The following is an 18,164-nucleotide window of genomic DNA, read 5'->3' as shown; positions in this document are numbered from 1 at the left end:
CTTGATAAATGCTGGTGCTACCTATCAAAGGGGTATGACCACTCTGTTTCATGATATGATTCACAAAGAAATTGAAGTGTATGTTGATGACATGATTGTGAAATTAAGTGATGAAGAGCAACATGTTGTATATTTGAAAAAGATGTTTGAAAGATTAAGAAAGTACAAGCTGCGTTTGAATCCTAACAAGTGCACATTTGGTGTAAGATCAGGGAAGTTGCTAGGCTTCATTGTCAGTCAAAGAGGCATTGAAGTTGATCCTGATAAAGTCCGAGCCATTAGAGAGATGCCGGCCCCTCAAACTGAAAAGCAAGTCAGAGGTTTCCTCGGACGCCTGAATTATATTTCAAGATTTATATCTCACATGACTACTACCTGTGGACCAATCTTCAAATTGCTCAGAAAAAATCAACCTGTTGTATGGAATGATGAATGTCAGGAAGCTTTTGATAGCATTAAGGAATACCTGTTGGAACCACCTATCCTTGTCCCACCAGTGGAAGGAAGGCCTTTGATTATGTACCTGTCAGTGTTAGATGATTCTGTGGGTTGTGTTCTCGGTCAACAAGACGAGACTGGAAAGAAAGAACATGCTATCTATTATCTGAGCAAGAAGTTCACTGACTGTGAGACTCGGTATACAATGCTTGAAAAGACTTGTTGTGCTTTAGCTTGGGCTGCCAAACGCTTGCGTCATTACATGGTGAATCATACAACTTGGTTGATATCCCGAATGGATCCAATCAAGTACATCTTTGAGAAGCCTGCTGTTACTGGAAAGATTGCACGTTGGCAAATGTTGTTGTCTGAATATGATATTGTGTACAAAGCTCAGAAAGCAATCAAAGGAAGCATCCTTGCTGAGCATCTTGCTTGTCAACCTCTTGATGATTACCAGCCAATTAAGTTTGATTTCCCTGATGAAGAGATTATGTATCTGAAAGCGAAAGACTGTGAAGAGCCACTGATCAATGAAGGACCAGATCCCAATAGCAAGTGGGGATTAGTCTTTGATGGTGCTGTCAATGCTTACGGTAAAGGGATTGGGGCTATTATTGTAACTCCGCAGGGGCACCACATTCCTTTCACTGCTCGAATAACCTTTGAATGCACGAACAACATAGCTGAATATGAAGCATGCATCTTGGGCATTGAAGAAGCCATTGAAGAAGCCATTGACTTGTTATTAATCAGATAAAGGGTGAATTGGAAACTCATCATGAGAAGCTGATCCCTTACCGTGACTATGCAAGGCGTCTGTTGACATACTTTACCAAGGTTGAGCTGCACCATACCCCTCGGGATGAAAACCAGATGGCTGATGCTCTTGCTACCTTGTTTTCCATGTTTCGTGTGAATCACTGGAATGACATGCCCGTAATCAAGGTGCAGCGTCTCGACAGACCCGCCCATGTGTTTACTATTGAAAATATGCCGAATCAAGCTGATGAAGATGTGAATAATGGAAAACCCTGGTATTATAATATCAAACAGTTCTTGCAGAATCATGAATATCCACCTGGTGCTTCCAACAGGGATAAAAAGACCCTGAGAAGATGGGCTAGTAGATTCCTTCTGGACGGAGAAATCCTATACAAAAGGAACTATGACATGGTCTTATTGAGATGTGTTGATAAACAAGAAGCTGAGAAATTGATGCATGATGTACATGACGGCACCTTTGGGACCCATGCCACAGGTCACACTATGTCAAGAAAGCTGTTAAGAGCCGGCTATTACTGGATAACTATGGAGCGTGACTGCCACAGACATGCCAAGAGATGCCACAAGTGTCAAATTTATGCTGATAAGATTCATATGCCTCCACATGCTCTCAATGTTATCTCTTCCCCATGGCCTTTCTCTATGTGGGGCATTGACATGATCGGAAGAATTGAACCAAAGGCTTCCAACGGACATCGTTTCATTCTAGTGGCAATTGACTATTTCACCAAGTGGGTTGAAGCTGCATCCTATGCAAATGTGACCAAGCAAGTGGTGGTGAAGTTTATCAAGAATAACATCATCTGTCGATACGGTGTTCCCAACAAGATCATCACCGACAATGGTTCTAATCTGAACAATAGCATGATGCAAGCTTTATGTGAAGAATTCAAAATCGAACATCACAACTCTTCTCCTTATAGACCTCAGATGAATGGTGCAGTTGAGGCCGCTTACAAGAATATCAAGAAGATTGTTCAAAAGATGGTTACTACTTACAAAGATTGGCATGAGATGCTACCGTTTGCCTTGCATGGTTACCGTACTACAGTGCGCAGTTCAACCGGGGCAACTCCTTTCTCTCTGGTATATGATATGGAAGCAGTTCTCCCTCTGGAAGTGGAGATTCCATCTCTTCGAGTGATCATGGAAGCAAAACTAACTGAGGCTGAATGGTGTCAAAGTCGGTATGAACAGTTGAATTTGATTGAAGAGAAACGTATGGATGCTATGGCTCATGGACAGTTGTATCAAGTACGAATGAAGAATGCGTTTGACAAGAAAGTCCGACCTCGTGAATTCAAGGAGGGCGAACTTGTATTGAAAAGGAGGATAGGCCAGCAACCCGACCCAAGGGGCAAATGGACACCTAACTATGAAGGTCCTTATGTTGTCAAGAAGGCTTTCTCTGGTGGTGCTTTGATTCTCACACACATGGATGGTGTCGAACTTCCGAATCCTGTTAATGCCGATATAGTCAAGAAATACTTTGTCTAAAAAGAAAAGAACAGCGTGGTAGGTCGAAAACCCGAAAGGGCGGCCTAGGCAAAAATGCGCTTCCCGGTGGATCGAAAACCAGAAAGGGCGGTCCAGGCAAAAATTAGGGACAAAAAAAATGAATATGAAAAAGCTCGCTGAGATTGTACGCAACTCAGGCAAGAATGAGCGCCTCGACGAGCTGAAAACCCGAAAGGGCGGTTCATGCAAAAATGAGGTTGACAATAAAAGACAAGTAACTATATCTGGCAAACCACCATCACCCTTTGGGGCATCTGCAGCTGTCAATGATTGTCTTCATCAGAAGCTTCTGTACTTGTGAATTCCAAATTTCTATGAAATATAGTGGTCATCGTGTTCAATGTACCACCAACCAATAAAATTACCATTTTCCAAGCTTTGTAAATCCGTGAAGTCATGCCTTTGGCTGACTCTCACTCTTCTACATCAATTTGAGCCTGTGCTATTGTTTGAAACTCTATTTTTCTTTCTATTTTCAATGCTATATACAAAATATTTCCTTTCTATTTGATAATGTCAATGTCTGAAACAAACATTTTTGAAAAATTGAAAAATCTTTTGAAAGCAAGCCTGAGCAATAGGGTACATTTCAATGAAACATGCATGAATAAATGAGTGTCAATGTCTATTTCAATACATGTTACGAGCAGGTTACTCCCCAGGATGATCTGTGGTCAATGGCAAGAATGAAAAACAGAATGAAAGTAAAAAATGCGAGTAAAAGCTCGCTAAGTTGAAAACCCGAAAGGGCGGCTTAGGCAAAAATGAGCACCCCGCTGATTGACAACCTATGAAGGCAATTCAGGCAAAATTGGGGCAATGAAAAGAATTTATTTCCGGTGAATCGAAAACCCGAAAGGGCAGTTCAGGCAAAAATGGGATTGAAAAATGAAAAAAGAAAGAATGAAATATTGAAAAGCATTGACCACAGATACGAACATCCAATGTTTACCCAGCACTGACACGCCTAACAACGGCGACCTGTATCCAAGAATCTTCCAAGGGTCCCTCCTCTACAAGTTTATATTGCCCTCAGCCATGGTTTTGATACGTCTTTCAACGACGGTCTCTCCAAAGAGGATTTCCATATGAATATGTTATAGCACGAGCCACTACGTGCCCAATATTCCAATGTTTCGTCTGTCTCTGTGAAATTTCTCTGTCAAACTACGAACCAATCATGCATTTCAAGCATTCATACATGCATAATCATGCATTTTATGTGCTCACACATTTAATAATCTTGTTATACCATACATACATGTTGCATTTCCTTTCAATTCAACTCAAGCTCCACTTTCAATTCAGTTCAATCTCAATTTTCAATTCAATTCAATTTCAATTTCCAATTCAACTCAATTTCAACTTTCCAATTCAATGTCTACGTCTCTGTGAAACTCTCAATTCAATTCAAAGTCTATATCTATGTCTTTGTCTATGTCTCCGATTGTTTTCAACTTTCAATGTCTCTTTCAATATCAACTTTCAATTCAATTCAATGTCTCTGTCAATTTTAATCCACTCCCAATTTGCTTTTGGGCCAACAATAATGGTCATGTCTATTTTCAAATCAAATCAATGTCAACTTACTCTCAATTTGTATCTTTTCAAATCAAACTTCCAATTTGTATCTGGTTATATGTCTTGATTATCGGTCAAGTGGCTAGTTCGATCCAAAGAACAGCTTGTACCTGCTTACATGCCTATGTTTCCGGTCAAACGGCAAGTTCGATCCGAAGAACAGTTTGTACCCTGCTTATGCTTTGTTATCGGTCAAACGAAAAGTTCGATCCAAAGAACAGTTTGCACCAACCTACATGTTGTGATATTGATCAAGCCGCAAGTTCGATCCAAAGAACAGCTTGTATCATCCTTTTGTCTATGCCTCTAGGTCAAACGGCAAGTTCGATCCGAAGAAAAGTTTGTACCTGTCTATCTGTTTGTATCATCAATCAAGCGGCAAGTTCGATCCAAAGAACAGCTTATATCTGCCTATATGTCTATGTCTCCGGTCAAGTAGCAAGTTCAATCCAAAGAACAGCTTGTACACATCCCCTGTTTGTACTTCTTGGTCAAGTGGCAAGTTCGATCCAAAGAACAGCTTGTACCTATCTTCTGTCCCCTGATTTGTCTACCCTGTCAATGTCTACCTGGATCCCCAGTGACATGACATGCTTTGTAGACTCCAGTTGTTTGTCTTGCATTCATAGTCAAAATGTTGCATGGCATTCATGTTTTTGAAAATGTGATAAGCGTATTTTTAAGTCCAAAAACAGTGCAAATGCTAATATTTAAGTATCTTCGTCCCGTCAAATCAAAGACTTCGTCTCTTGACTCTCCGGACAAAGAAACTTAAATAGGGGCAGCTGTTATACCCTAATTTTGGACCTAAAAATACTTGTTCAAAATTTTCTTTCACCTTTGATATATGTCTATTATTCTTGAAGAATTGACAATTTGCTATTGTTTACACTGACATTTTACTCTGCTTTATCTCTCAACTTAGCTTTACAAATCTTTTCAATTGTGTATTTGTCCATGTTTTCTTGCATTTCAAGTCATCCAAAACATTTTTCTTGCATTTCAAGTCATTTGGATTTGTATCTGATCAATTGCATCTTTCTCTGCATTTTATTCCAATATTATTTGCAAAATTCATAAAAAAGGGGTATTTTAGTCATTTCCTGCATTCAAACTCATTTTAGTCCTTGAAAATTGTTTGGATTTTTTCAGTTGGTTTGTATAAGTCCTTGTTTCAAGTCCATGTCAAAATCCATTTCAAAAATCACATTTGAAGTCATTTTGAGTCAGTGTAGCCCCTAGGGGCATTTTAGTCATTTCCAATGTTAGAACTCTGTGTAATCTCTAAAAATTGTCTCTGAGTCTTTTCAACTGGTTTGAATAAACCATTACTTTAATTCAATGTTAAAAACCATTTTAAAATTGCATCTGAGACGTTTTGAGCCAGTTTAGTCCCTAGGGGCATTTTGGTCATTTCACACAAAATTTTGGCAGAGAGAGGTTACTTTGAAGTACCTCATTTAAGTAGTTGGTTCATTTTAGTCCATTTTGTGTTTTTTATTAGTTTCACTTTACGTTATTTTCCATTTACCAATTTTAATTCAATTTTATTTTTAATTTTCATTTTAGTCCTAAATTTTCTAATAATTGCATTTTGGTCCTTTTACTTTCGAAAATTGCACTTTTAGTCCTTCTTTTCATTTTATTTTCCTGCAAAAGTTTTTTCTTTAATTTTTTTTTATTTTGGTCCTTTAGTATTAAAAATTGCATATTAAGTCCAGTGTGTCAAAATTGCAGTCCAGTCCTTGTTTCTAACAAATTGCAGAAAAGTCCTTTTGTCCAAGTCATCAGCCCAAGGCCACGTGTCAGCTCACTATTGGTCCAGAAAGCCACATGGCAGCCTATAAAAGGCGCAGTCACTGCACAAGTGCCAACAGATCCACACACACAGTGCCAACTCATAAACACTTTCACATTTCTCTCCCCAGAATCAAAGCATCAAAATCCATAAAATCTCAAGAACGCGATGAAGGTTTGAAGAATCTTCAAACCCTAACCATTTCCAGAACCTCAAATTCATCACAAATCCATATCAATTTCATCACACGAAGCTTAATTCAGCAATTATTGTACGAAATCAGTTCGAATTTACACAAATTCTCAGAGATTCATCAGGAACCTTCATCATCGAATTTGTACCTTCGCAATTCTAGCGTAGATCCATCACTAACAGTGACGAATCCAACGCGATCACGAAGGATTTTTTGGAAAGAGAAGAAGGAGATTGAAGTGGAAACGAAGAAGAATCAAACACCAGAAAAGTTCGAGAAACGAAGAGTGAGAAGACGAAGACACTTCGATTTATTTTCGAAGTTCGAATCAAGAAGTTCACCAGAGGCAAGAAGAAAGCATCAGAGCATTTTTTCTCACCATTCTTTTGCTCGAACCTCCAATTTCCAGCAGGTAAATCTTCAGACTCTTCTTTCTCTTTCGAAATCCCATGCTCTGTCGTTTACGAGTGCTTTTTATGCTTGAATCAGTGTAGATCGAAGTATTTCCAAACCGTTTTCCTCAAAAAAGTTTCGAAATCCAAAACGTCTCGAAACCGTAAAGGTTTAAGATCAAATCTGTTCAAATCGGTGTAGATCGAAGCCTTTCAAACTGTTTTCTTCCAAAAAAGATTTCAAGATCCAAAACGTTTCGAAACCGTGAGGATTTAGGTTCGATCTACACTAATTCGTGGAGTTCTTGTAATTTACGGTTTGAAATTCATGTTCGTAGTGAAAAAACAAGTGAAAAACATGTAGATCAGAGAAGGTTAGGGTTCCACCACCGTAATCTTCACCGGCGGTGATCAGATCCACCAGAGAAGATGACGGAATCTTAGAGAGAAGGAGGAGCGTTTAGGTTTAGAGAGAGAAGTGAGGGAAATATTATGAGGCTGAACCAGCCTCTTAGGTTTATAAAAGGGAGTGAACCAGACCGGTTCACCTGAACCAGTCTGGTTCACCTTTGAACCATGTGTTTCCACCGTTAGATCTAGGGTTTCACCTTCTGGATCAATCTAACGGCCTGTCTTGCTTCCTGTGTGATCTGGATCTTTTTTTCTTGGGCTTGGGCCTTAGGCTTCTTTGTTTTTCTGCGTTTTTAATATTTCTTGCTACATACACATCTGAGCTTTGCTATTTGAACCTCTGTTGTGTCAAAAGTTTCTAAAACAATTCCTAAAAATTTTCTTAATGCTTTCTTGATGTTTTTTGTTCATTTTTGGTGATTCCTACCTGTTAATATTGGTTAGGAAAATATATGAGGAAACATTGATTTCTTGATTAGTGTAATACCTTTAATCTTGTTAAAATTTTGTTAAAAACTTCTATAATTTTGTGAAGCAACTTTTGTGATTGGTGTGGCTACTTAAAACTTGTTTCCATGATATTTTAGCATGCTAAGAAGTGGATAGAAATATATGTGAATTTGCTTGTGATCTTTGTGGTTCCTTTTGTCTATATTTGTGAAGTTTTCTTGTATATTTTGATTCCAATCTTTTGTCCCTTGGTGATTGATACTTGATAGATAAAATTGGTGATGTGTTTGTCTTTAGTTTAGGGTATTTGGTGCTGTTTGTGATGAATGTTGTGTGTTTGCTTGCTTTACAAGTCATGTAAAATTTTGTTTGTGAAAATGAAGTGTCAAGTGTGCCTAAAAGTATACCACGATCCTTGATTTGAATATGCCCTTTTAATTCTCACATTTTTAATTCAATAAAACCTTTAGACAATTGTCATGACATGAGGATTATAGGTCATATACTTGTCTTGATGTTATGGTAAACTCTAGGTATATCTTGCTACTTTTAGGTTAAGAATCTTAATACTTTTTTTGTCAAGTTTTAGTGCTTCTTTTGTTTACAATTTCCATTCTATTATGCCTTATGCTACTAACCACTTTGTCTCATGTTTCATTCATTCATAAGCATTCCATCCTCCATCCTACATTTTTAATTCCTTATTTCTTGCACTTTAATTTCTTGCACTTTAACTTTCATGCAAAGACTTAGTATGTAAAGATCCAGGAATTTTGTAATTTCCTGTATATTTTAATTTCTTGCAAGACCATAGCATGTATTTAGGCCAATGATGTAAAGGACAATGGACTCTAATGATGTACACCGACACAAGCACCGACACATGCACACACATCACATAGATATTTTTAGATGTATGTTGAGGGAGTGTATGCCTTAGATGTATGCTTAGGAATCGCGATACTTAGAAAAATTCTCTTTTCCAAAAAAATATGAACAACATCACTCAAATAATTTTCTAAATAAACCTTGGGATCCAAATTCCCATTGATTTTCCCTTTCTTTTCTTAAATAAAATCTTAAGGAATTTTAATCACACTTTTTACTTTCTTTTGCAAAATAACTAATCTAACCTCACAATTTCACAATCTTATGCCCTTGAGGCCTCTCTCTCTCATTCTTCAAAATTCCAATTTTCAAACTTAAAATCAACCAACAAAAACAAAAACATCTTTTGGAAGAGAACTACGGTGGATTTGATCCCTTAAAAGGGTACGTAGGCAAGGAAACAATATTCCTTCAATTCAAATAAAATAAAAAATTCAAATATCTTCTTCTCCCTCCAATTCTTCACTTAGTAAACCCTTAGGTGTAAATATCACTTTTCAAAATAGCATTTAAAAACAAAGCGCGCGCGTAGAAAGTAAAGACGGTTCCTATAGTATACTATAGTCGTTATGGGTGCCTAACACCTTCCCATAGCGAAAACAACTCCCGGACCTCGATTCTCAAGGGTTTTGATTATTTTTTCCCTTCCCAAGAAAAAATGAGATATCAAAGGTTAAAAAGGTTCAAACGTAATCAATGTTTGACACCCGAAAACCAAGATAAGACAGCTATATCAACAAGATGCATCTTCTTTTCGGTAGCTCATTCCATAAGAATTCCACAGTTAAGTGTGCTTGACTTGGATCAATTTTGGGATGGGTGACCTACCGAGAAGTTTCCCGGTAAGTGTGCGAGTGAGTGGGATGGGTGACCTACCGAGAAGTTTCCCGGTAAGTGTGCGAGTGAGGACAAAACACGCTGAAAAGACTCGTGTTGGTTTGTGGGGTCAGTCGGCAATCCTGAAAGCAGTATGGGATGTTACACAGAGTATTCAAGAATCAATTTTCTCTTTTATAAAGTGTCGATCGATTTCAATATGCTTTGTTCGATCATGTTGAACTGAATTATCGGCTAGACTTATTGTGTCCTTGTTTTTACAATATAATTTCAATGTAAGTTCTATTGTCATCTTTAGCTCCTTTAGAACTCGATGAATCCAAAGACCCTCGCAAATTCCTTGGGCCATTGCTCTAATCTCAACCTCTTCACTTCTTCTAGCAACTACACTTGACTTCTTCTCCATGTTACCAAGTTTCCCCATACATAGGTACAAGTAATCTGAAGATGACTTTCTATCTGTAATAGATCATACCTAATCAACATCAGTCAAAATAGCCACATTCCTATCACTGGTTTTTCCAAAGAATAGGGCTTTTTCAGGGGCAGCCTTCCAATATCTCAGAATTCTATAGACGGTGGCAAGGTGTTCTTCATGAGGGGCATGCATAAATTGACTAACAACACTAACAAGGAAAGCAATGTCAGGCCGTGTATGTGCCAAGTAAATCAATTTTCCAACCAACCTTTGGTATCTTCCTATGTCGACAGGTGTGTCCCCTTTTTCCCAAAGTTTTGCATTTGGGTCCATGGGAGTATAATTAGGTCTACATCCACTCATACATGTTTCTTGCAAGAGATCAATAACATACTTTCGTTGAGACACCGTTATTCCTTTCTTTGATCTAGCTACTTTCATGCCAAGGAAGTACTTTAGGGATCCCAAGTCTTTAATTTCAAACTATGTTGCAAGGTTTCTTTTTAGTCTTTCCATTTCTATCACATCATCTCCAGTAAGAACTATATCATCAACATAAACAATTAAAATAGTAATTATTCCACTAGGATTGTACTCTAGGAATAGAGTGTGATCTAATTCCCTTTGAGTGTATCCGTGTTTCTTTACTGATTGAGTAAGCTTTTCGAACCAAGCTCTTGGAGACTTCTTTAAACCATAGAGATTTTTTCAATTTGCACACCTTTGACCCAAATTTTTCTTCAAAGACTGGAGTGCCGTCCATGGACACTTCTTCTAGATCTCCATTGAGAAACACATTTTTTACATCTAATTGATGTAAAGGCCAATCTAGATTCGCAGCAAGAGATAAGAGGATTCTAATAGTGTTCAACTTTGCAACAGGAGCAAAAGTTTCTGAGTAGTCCATGCCATAAGTCTGAGTAAACCCTTTAGCAACTAGGTTGGCTTTATATCTTTCTACTGAACCGTCAGAGTTGTATTTTACCGTTAACACCCACTTACAACCCACGGTTCTCTTTCCAGCTAGTAAAGTCATAATACTCCAAGTGTTATTCTTCTAAAGTGCACTCATATCCTCAAACACAGCTTCCTTCAGAATTGACAATGGAACCGAATATATTAACACAATTTTGGGAAATTTTTTTTATGGGAAATGGGATAGTTCATCAAAGTACATGTGTTAACTCACCCCAACAAAATAGAATTGTAGAGAGGAAAAATAGGGGCCTTCTTGAAGTGGCTCGAGCCTTGCTTTTTTTTTTTCCACTAACATTCCAAAATACTTATGGGGTGAGGCAGTTTTAACCGCGACACATTTAATAAACCATATGCCTTCTCGTGTTTTAAACCTTTAGACTCCTCTCGAAACTTTTTTAAAATTCTTTCCGATTGCCTCTATTTCAGGCGATTTGCATCTAAAAATATTTGGATGCACTGCATTTGTTCATCAACCATATTTAATGGAAATGGGGTTAACTTAGTTTATGTAACATATGTGTAATTTTTAATTTTGGTAGGATGCTACTATCTCACATTTTACGATCTTAGGCATCAAATCAAAGCATTTATATTTGGTTAAATGGATACGTAAATTTCCATATTTTATTGATTTATAAGGTATTCAAAGTTCCCAGGCATTGATTAAAGCATCAGTAATGTTATTGGTGACTGTGGTCAGTGAGTCAACAACAACATTTACACCATCCAAATTTACTCGTTTTGGACCAGGCATCAATAGTTGAAAAGCCACAGTCAACAAAGAAGTTGTTGCATTTTTATTGACCCATTTATATTGTAGAATAGGAAATGTTTTGAGCATTGGAAAGAGATCGACTATAATAGAGTTGACAAATCCTGAAGAAAGAAATGACATCGTTGATGACTCTTGACCATTGATGGAAATCTTTAACTCCGGTATGTTAAAAGGAGAAAACACAACATATTATCCCAAAGGATTTATGAAGCATTCTTGAATGAACTTCAACATTCGGTGGTGGAGGTTCCATAGGCTGCTTACATGAATTGTAGACAATTAAGTTAATAATACCGAAAGCGATAATTCATGTGAGCAGCTATAGAACCTCCTCCACCAAATGTTGTGGTGATCATTCAAGAATACTTCATACATCCTTTGGGATCCTATGTTGTGTTTTCTTCTTTTAACATACCGGAGTTAAATATTTCCATCAATGGTTAAGATTCATCAACACTGTCACTTCTTTCCTCAAGATTTGTCATCTTTGACTATAGTCCGTCTTTTTCAAATTCTCAAAACGTTTCCAATTCTTCAAGTATTAGTGGGTCAAGCAAAAACACAACAAGTTCTTTGTTGATTGTGGCTTTTGAACAATTGATGCCCGGTCCATAAGGAGTGAATTCAGATGATGTGGATGTTGCTGTTAACTCACTCTGACCACAATCGTCAATAACACAAAGATGCTTTGATCAGTGCCTAAAATATTCTTTGAATACCTGAAAGATCAATAAAGAATTTTAATTAGATAGATTGTGTGCTAAAAGCATGTGTTTCATTTCATTGATCTACTTTGTGATTGATTATTAATTTAACTCTATTGTTATTGTTGCTTGCAAATTAGTTTGTATTTTTCTGCTCAAATTGATGACAACAACTTCTTTTATGTTAGATTCTGACATAAGTTAGATGTGGCAAGGTTTATGGTTGCAGATGCATGAAGTTTTGAGGAGTAGAAAAGAGAAAATCATTTTCTTGTTTAGAGACATGTAAAAGTACAGAATTCGTTATATTTTTTTTAAATGGCGAAAATAAAAATCATAATTATAGTTAATTTTCTTTTTTTGAAAGAATAATTATAGTATTTGGTTTTTGCATATTTACTACAATCATGAAGTGGTTTTTGAAAGAATAAAATTATAGTAGTTGGTTTTTCAACATGACTCATGCTATTCCTTCTTCTCTTTTGGAAAAGTTTTTTCTCTCATCTAATTCTTCTATGGATAACATCTAATTCCTCTATTAAAACGATTGTAATTCCTTTAGGATTCCCTCTTAGGTATTTTGAATGGGTTTGATTTTGTTTGTGGAATTTTAGGCGTGACAATTGGGTTTTTGAAATTACAAGTTTATTTATAAATCATGACTGTGAAATATAATGTATTGGAATAAAGCATAGTTCTCATTTAGTATTTCAATTCTCAAATTCAAATTCAAACCCGTAAAGAATATGACAATGGAGAAGAGGTTGTAATTTTCATTTAAATCTAGAAAACCGATGACAAAGAGGGAAGAAATAGTCTGGGAAATAATGAATAATTAATACGAGAAAAATATCGAAGATGACACTTGAATAGAGTGATGCAAAAATAAGGTAAGCAAAGATTCAGGAAAGTAATGACCACATTAGATCTTAACCGAGTAAATATAAGCTTTTGATTAAATAAAATAGATGGTTAAGATTTGGTGTCAAACTGATGTCAACGAATCACGACTCAAATAACAAAATTTCACATTTATTGAACTATGGAATTCCAATCACAAGAAGATATGTGAATTGCACTCTAATTTTTTTGACAAATAAGTTCTAAAAAATACTTTAGAGGTGGAGGCATTCACAAATCAATCATCCCTAAGAACTTATTTGTCAAAAAAAAAAAATCAATTATCCCTTAAGTCATTATCGATTATGCTTTATGAAAAAATATGCACGGAGAAGCACAATTTTGACATAAATTATGCTTTGATGAGGCAATTAGATAAATGAAACCCACAGTAGACTTACCTTAATGGCCATATGAGTGTCATGTCAAATAAATTAATCTACTTGTAATCACATTTTTAACATTGGCTGTCTAATTTTGATTAATGGTCTTTTTGTGAGGGCTATTTGACCATGCCTTTACTATTCAATCTAAACTTGAACAAACTAGTCATCCACATATTTAGTATTCAAAAGTGAATAATGTTCACTATGTTGAACAAACTTACTTATTTGTGGTTGAAGGCGAAAATTGCTAATCTCTCTTTCAACTATCATGGTTGGTGGTTTAGTCCGTTCACTATGTTGGTCATCGGCTAATGTTATTTCATTCTCAGTTTTTTAGTTTCTGTTTTTGTTTTTCTGTTTCCCTTTCTTTGTACATATGTTTATGACTTGTTCATTTTATGGTACATCTTGTGATAGGAAAGAACATTTTGATTGGGTAATATATTCCATTTCAGCCTCTTCAAAAAAAAGTATTCAAAATTGAATAATAATATGATGATGCCGTATTCTTTGGAAAAAGAAAAGTCTCTAAATTATACAATGTGACAAGGAAACAAATGGATAATTTGAGGGATTTGTGACTAAAATATCAAAAGTGATTAAGCTATTCCTTTATTCCTTTAGACAGTTTTAGGGTTCGTTTGTTTGGGTTTTTTTTGAAAAAAAAAATATTTTTTTAATTAAAAAATCACTTTTTTTATTTTGGTAGTGTTTGTTTTAGATTTAAAAAAAATCCATTTTGTTAAAAAAATCATTTGTAGCTTCAAAATGAAAAACTATTGTCCTCGTGAGCTTAACTCAGTTGGTATGGACAATGAATAAAATATGCAAGGTCCAGGGTTCGATTCCAGGGTTCGAACCTCGGCCACCACCAAAAAAATAATAATGAAAAGCTATTCCAAGTAGCTTTTTTTTTTTGACTATCTTCTAAGTAGCTTTTTTAGGGGTTCGAACCTCGGCCACCACCATAATGAAAAGCTATTCCAAGTAGCTTTTTTTTTTTTGACTATCTTCTAAGTAGCTTTTTTAGGGGTTCGAACCTCGGCCACCACCAAAAAAATAATAATGAAAAGCTATTCTAAGTAGCTTTTTTTTTTTGACAATCTTCTAAGTAGCTTTTTTAAAATCTATTTTTTTTCTAAATACAAGGAACAAGTGTAAGAGCTTCAAATCATAAAAAAAAAAAAATGAATTTTATGTTAGTAAACAAACAAAAATAGCTTCAGATATTTTTTTAAATCTCTAAAAAAAATCTCTAGATTCTTTTAACTCAAAATCTATTTTTTTTAAAAGCTGAAACAAACGCACCCTTAATATTTCAATGCTCATTACTAGTTATATTTTACATCAAACCTATTTAATAAAATTAATATTTCCCTTAAACATTATTAATATTGATATTTAATTACTATTATAATTTAGTCTCCGAATTCATTTTTTTCATCCTAAAATGGTTACTGGTGTAGCTGGTTGAATGTTTTCGATATATTCCTTTGTAATTTTCTTAAAACTCCGATGTTAAAATGTCAAATACTAATTCAAGTTAAATTGCATTTAATTGAATCAAATTTTCAAATGAATTATCCTGTAATTTTATTTTTGAATTTAATGAAATTTTGGTTTAAAACTAGTAAAGAACCTTGATTGTGCCGAGCCAGGAGGTCCCTAGATGGTCGTGAAGAGTAACATTTGGATGTAGGACCTTCGTCCGCATAAATTTTCTTCTCCATATGGGGTGGTGTACATGTAGACACTTTGACGCTTAAGTCAGTAAACGACATTGGTGATAGAGCTATCTAGGGTTAAAAGTGAGCGTATCTTGACTAATGCCACGAGTTAGCATTTATAGGTTGGGTTTAACCTTTTAGTCCTTGGAGAGTTGTCCTTAAGGGACACCTATGAGCAAATTACAAGAACCCAAGGTTGGATCCGATCGTAGGCGGTCTAAATCTTTTCATAATACCTTGATCCATTGATATTTAGGGAGATTCCAAGTCATGTTCCCCTAGTGTATAAGTTGTGAAGGATACCCATGTCCTATTAAGGATTGGGCCTTGACCTAGTTTGAAAAAGTTGCACCCTAAGATATTCGCTGATGGAGCCAAATGATAGCTTGTCTCCACTACTTCAAAAGTTTAGCATGTGTAAGTGATTTAATCAACATGCCATCAAACCCAAAGGTGCGTGCGTGATGTCGCCATGTCCATATGTTACGAGGTCGTGGTGAGGTGTCCAACTTTACGTGTATTAAGTATGGTTATCTTAGTCCAGCTTTAGGCGCATTAATATGGTAAAAATGATTCGGATTTTATAATCTGAATGAAGTAAAATGGAAAATAAGGCGAGCGATGAGAAGCTACGGGAAAAGAAATTCTCAGGGTCTCTTTGGTAGGATAAATAAGTTGGCTTATATCTGATAAGGTTATATGACAAAAAAGCACTACTAGAAAATATACATTTGACATCAGGGCTTTCACATCAGTGGAGAAATACCCGAAGGGAAAGAACTTTGGAGAAGGTTTTCACATCAGCTGAGGAAATTCCTGATGGGAATAATTGGTACTAATGAGTTTTCACATCTGTGGAACTAATGCCTGAGGGCAAAGATAAACGCGGTGGCAATTTCGTAATATTAGTGAACTTTACATCAAACATTGTTCACTTCAAGGAAGAAAATTCAAATGACCTATATTAGCAAGGACGAAAGACATATTTAAGCCTAACTTATAACATACTCATTTTTCTTTGATTTTTACCTTTATTATTTTACCTAAAATCCATTTTTACCCAATTATAATTTAGTGTTTTCTTTATTTTTACCGAACATATTTTCTATCTCTTATTGTCTTGTACTTGTAAAAACCGTGAATTAGTCCTAAAATAGAAACACAAGCATTACGAATATGCAATCCATGGAGATTTCTTCGATGCGAGATGATCCGAACCGAAGGAGGAGAATCCGACGAGACCTGTTCATCTTCGTATTCCCAATTCCGTTTCTGCTTCTCTTTTGCTGTTCATAAGGTAATAATCCAAAACTCGATGATTCAATTTTGTTTTCAAGAAATTTTAGGGATTCTATGTATTCAATCGAATTAAATGATTCAATGATTTCTGCATCTGACACCGATACAGACACATGCGATTACATTTAATTTTATCGTTTTCTTAAATTACTATCCGTGTCGACATGTCAGTGTCAGTGCCACTGTCATGTGTCCGGTTGCCGTGTCTGTGTTGGTGTTTGATAGCTTTGAAGTGAATAGAATTTGTTTTTAAGAAATTGTTGGTGGAGCAATTTGGTTCCACATTTATAAAATGTTAAATTACTTTCCCAAATTGAATAACATTAATCAATTTATATGCAAATGCAGTGTTATTTCTATTAATTCACGAGGGCGTAGAATGTGAAATGAGTGTCATTTTCATTGAAATTGTTTGTAATATGGATACCCTTACTTTTTTTATTTTAAACTCGGTATTCGGTCGGGGACCAAACCCACTGTCAGTTAGCATGACCCAATTGAAGTTAGAGCAAAGCCCTGTATGGACTGAACTGATACAGGAATTGTTGACACTTCGAAATTGAGACTTAGAGAGGAGCAAAGTTCTAGGTCTCAAGCCTTCACCACTAGGCTTTTGAACGCGAGATTCAAAGTTCATTTAATAATTTGGAATTTGAGTAGAATTATTTGGCTTTGTTTCTTTTTTTTTCTTTTTTGCTGATGAGGGACCTAGGTGTGTTTAGCATTGCACTATGTGTAAAGGTTAATCCAAATTCTCCTTAGAAACAGTTCAGATTTCTCACTCTTTTAGGTTACATACGAGCTTAATTTGGATTTTGTTGTGTGTGGTGTTGAGTAGGAAGGGGGAAGGTTATTCATGAAGAATAAACACATTTGGTGATTGGTGCCTTGATGATTTTATTTCTAGTTTTCACAATTTGATTTGTATTTGAGATCTAGAAAAAAAAAAGGTATATGAATGAATTATATATGCTCATAATAAGTGCTTATACTCAATATTCACATTCAGAGGCAATACACAACTTCACCAGTGGCTCAATTTGATGTAAACGGGCATGGCTTAAACTTCATCGTGTACAATTCAGATGTTTACAGTTGTGTACAAACACGATTACAAGGGTTGGCTAAATTACCACATTATTTTAATCAGAAATTATCAAAATAAAAAGTAAATATTGCTTGACAAGTAAGTAGTGAAAGTCACACAAAATTAGATGCATGAACCTGCATGAATGACTGAAGAAGTGGGTTGCATGTAAGCTCAGATATTGTAAACTTAAATGATTCCACTTGCCCAGCTGCAAGGTTTTAAATTTAAAAGTCTAAGTAAACTTGAGGAGAATATGTAATGTAGACACAGCTGATAATGGATAGTATTAGCTAAGTTTTTGAGAATCCTCATTCTGTTGATGACATGGTGTCCTTAATCCTTATGTTTTGAGGACAAGAAAGTTCTTTGTGATATCATGTTTCTGTTAATGTAATAGATTACTAATGTACTACTAAAGATATGGATTGTACATCAACTCATAAGTTGACAATTTGATGTGAATTTTTGAGTCTTTATCATGTTGGATGTCAAGTTAGAACATGCAAGACCTTTAGAATTATGAAGGTATGACTATGATGGTTTTTCTCTGAAATTATGCATCCTACTGTAGGAATAAGTTGTCCAGATTTTATAT

General features: G+C 35.7%; 1 long non-coding RNA gene across 1 annotated transcript in view; it reads left to right on the top strand.

Moving 5' to 3' along the window:
* Window positions 1-12,517, top strand: part of LOC146914430 (uncharacterized) — a 29,514-nt gene extending 16,997 nt beyond the window's left edge. Inside the window, exon 2 of the long non-coding RNA XR_015014193.1 lies at window positions 12,356-12,517. This is a non-coding gene — a long non-coding RNA (uncharacterized LOC146914430). The remainder of the gene's footprint in view (window positions 1-12,355) is intronic.
* Window positions 12,518-18,164: the final 5,647 nt, after the last annotated feature.

Source organism: Medicago sativa, chromosome 6 (assembly GCF_051527215.1).
Source record: "Medicago sativa cultivar Bolivia chromosome 6, Bolivia_mono, whole genome shotgun sequence".
NCBI classification, from domain to species: Eukaryota; Viridiplantae; Streptophyta; class Magnoliopsida; order Fabales; family Fabaceae; genus Medicago; species Medicago sativa.
The sequence above is the reverse complement of the archived record's forward strand: the minus strand, read 5'-3'. Positions and strand labels throughout refer to the sequence as shown.